The 3,573-nt window shown below is 34.7% G+C and overlaps 1 pseudogene; it reads left to right on the forward strand.

Annotated features, from left to right (window-relative positions):
* The first annotated feature begins 496 nt into the window (after window positions 1-496).
* LOC147492950 (putative monogalactosyldiacylglycerol synthase 3, chloroplastic) lies at window positions 497-2,529 on the forward strand (annotated as a pseudogene).
* Window positions 2,530-3,573: the final 1,044 nt, after the last annotated feature.

Here is a 3,573-nt window from a genome sequence, read left to right on the forward strand (position 1 = left end):
CTCAAAAACTTTCAATCAATCATCAAAGACAAAAGCAACGCCCTTAATTAGCATGTAAATTGCATAGGGGACGAGAAATCTTACTAAAGTCTTTAATGAATCGCCTATAAAATCCAGTATAACCTAAAAATGACCTAACATATTTTTTTAAAATAATTAAATGTTATAAAAAAATTCATATGTACATAAATTTATGATGTACTACTTCATATATGTTTTTTTTTTTTTTTTTAATAATCTAGAGGTTATGGCTGACCTCAACCTGTATTAGAAGAAAAACGGGGATACAAAGTTCCTATTCTATCTTCCTCTATGATATGGTGTAACTTTTCATCTAGAGGAGGAGAGAATACAACTTCACCATCATCTAGTGATCTATACAATTTTGACAGATACTCGGCTGCCTGATTTCCTTCTCGAAAGGTATGGCTAAAAGAGCATTTAACAAAGGTGCGAGTAATACTTCTAATACAGGCTACCGTATTAGCACAATACCATGGGCTGCGTTCACTCCCTTTCAAAATGTTTATGGCTCCCAGAGAGTCCGACACTACTACAGAAATACATATTAGCCACGGTTAGTCAAATGGCATATACCACTGTTTCTCTAATAAGGGTGGCTAGTAGTCACTTACCACGGTACATATGGTTTTTCTAATTTCGGTACAAGCCAAATACCACTGGTCTCGTAAAACGGTGGGATATAATTGTCTTATACCACGGTACTACCAATATCGACTAATTTCGATTTTTGATATTCATATACCCTACTGTTTCTAAGAAAATGTGACAAATGTTTTGCAAAAAATAGCCCTACCGTGGATAAAGTAGTCATCATGCAATAGTAGCCACTTTTCTCTTAAGAAATTATTATCGAAAAAAAAAAAAAAAAAAAAAAAAAAAAAAAAAAAAAAACTTTAGGAATTTGAGATTGGGCAACCTTTGCTAAGAATTTCCTGGCCTTGAATCGATAGGGACCAACAAAGTTCTCTAAATTTGTCTGAGATACATCTCCCTCTCTTCCTTAATCTACTTGCATCGCTATGGGTTGCAGCCATCCTTAATCATCTTGGATCGAGACTTTCGAGGTTCGAGGTAATTAGTAATTTTATGTTCAATATCAAATCCCATTCAATTTATTGGGGTTTTTGTTCTTAGTATTTTTTTTCTCAAGGTTTTGTTCTCTGAAATTAAAATCATTCAAAGGCATTAGGGTTGATCCGTTGTTCGTTTCGGGTTTGAATTTTTTGATTTTGCTCTTTTTAATCCCAAAAAGATCATTCTTTTTCTAATTTTTAATTCCAGCGTTTTTTTTTTGTTCTTTCAAGCTCCAGTCAGTTTTTATAATTCTTGTTTTGTTTTGCTTGCATGCAGATGATATTTGTGAAAGATGTATGGAAAGAGTACAATCGGGCTGGCCATTGAATGACATGGAGAGCCAATACAAGTTCATGGTGAAACATGTTCAGCCTTTGGAAGGTTGCATTTCATAGCACTTCACTTCGTTGGATTCATTGTGCCTATCTTGTCTGCACTAGCTGCCTTTTACGCTTAAGTATGTCCTCTTCTCATTGATGCAAAATTCTACAACTTCATATTGTCTTTAAATGGATTGACATGAAAGAGGCGGTTAAGTTTCGATTTTCGGTACCAGTTCACTCAACCATCCGAATCAGAAGGTTACGCCTCACACTTTGATTATTGACCTTGCTTTAGTTGTTAGAAAGATTGCAGAAGTTTAACGTCAATCTATTTGAATCTTAATTGTGTTTTCAAGTATGCTCTTTTCTCATTTTTAACATTTTGTTATTGTGCAACCCAAGAGAGTTGGAGGCCGGTCTCGATGGAGTACAAGCCGGACATTATCATTAGTGTTCATCCTCTCATGCAACATATTCCTTTGTGGGTGCTCAAGTGGCGTGGGACCTTGAAGAAACCAGTCTTTGTTACGATCATTACAGACTTTAATACCTGCCACCGCATTATGGTTGGTTATATTAATTTCAAGTTTCATTTTTCATTTGTCCCCTTTATTTTTCTTTGGTGGAGTCGGTCATTACATTTCTATCCGTGTTCAACACTGGTGTGACGAGATGTTATTGCCCCTCGAGGAGGTAGCCAAGAGGGCTTTATTAGATGGCCTAGAGTCTTCTCGGACTTCGAGTATTTGGCTTGCCCATCAGGCCTTCTTTTTGTTGCATAATAATCTCGAAGGTTGGTTTTGACAAGAATGTATTAGTATATAACCTGGTTTCTTATAACTAACAACAAATCAATGTATTCCAACCCAATTTTATCGAACAGGATCGGTTAAGAGACGCGAGCTAGAGATGGATCCAAAACTTCCCGCAGTTACGCTAATGGGAGGCGGTGAAGGGATGGGTCCTGTTAAGAAAACCGCCAAGGCTCTAGGAGATGCACTATTCGATGAATCGATGGGGCCCAATTGGCCAAGTCGTCGTGGTTATATGTGGCCGTAATAAAAGCTTATCATCTATTCTGATCGCCTTGTACATGCTGGAGTGGTGAAGCATTTATGACAATTAATTTCTCACTCTTATTTTTTTTTATTTTATTTTTTTTTTTTTTTTAAAACAGGAAATGAAGATTAAAGAACTGGAGACCAACCATTTTGTCCTTGTACATGGAGGAGGCTTTGGTGCTTGGTGTTGGTACAAAACCATAACACATTTAGAGGAAAAAGGATTCAAAGTTGATGATATAGACTTAACTGGTTTAGGAGTTCATTCGTGTGATACAAATAGCATTACTAGTCTTACTGAATATGTAAAGCCACTCACTAATTTCCTCGAAAAGCTTGGAGAGGGAAAAAAGGTTCATTCTGATTTTTCTTAATTAATTCTTTAAATTATTAATATTATTGGTTTTTTACTTCTCTGTGACTCGTATATACTTTCAAGAAACCCGCTATTTAATTTGTATTTCTAGTCTTAATTCACTACCGAATATTTTAGATCCTCTCTTTCACATTATTATGAAAATTGAAAACTTATGATGTTATTACCAAGGTGATGACGTATTGAACCCCCTTCTATTTAGGTTTGGACTCTGCTTTCTTTCCCTTAACTTACACATTTTATTTCCACAAGAACAACTGAAATCAACTTGAAACTAGCTCTAGGAATACATGTATATACACGAATCTTAGCATTTGTTTATTGTTGCAAGGTGAATGCTCAACAAGGGATGACAATTCTTGCACAAATTGAATGACCAGATTATTAGCATAATCAATTAGATTACTATTTTAATTTGTACAAGCTGGAACACGTAGATTTGGAAGGTTATTTTCTTATTGTACTTGAAATAATTTGAAATATTAGTTTACAATGGTATTTCATGCTTGGTAGATGTCAATTAATTATTTTCTTTCTCGTTAGTTGCCCTATGTTTTACTTTTAAGTTGAATGTAGAATGTTCAAAATTGAACAAGATGGGAAATGGGCTCAAAATATATTTTGCAGGTTGTTTGTTAATCAGGTGGTGTTTTGATTATTGAATTAAATGAGGTTTAATTTCATTTATTTAAAAAAAAAAAAAAAAATATACTAT

This window comes from Coptis chinensis, chromosome 6, assembly GCF_015680905.1.
Source record: "Coptis chinensis isolate HL-2020 chromosome 6, ASM1568090v1, whole genome shotgun sequence".
NCBI classification, from domain to species: Eukaryota; Viridiplantae; Streptophyta; class Magnoliopsida; order Ranunculales; family Ranunculaceae; genus Coptis; species Coptis chinensis.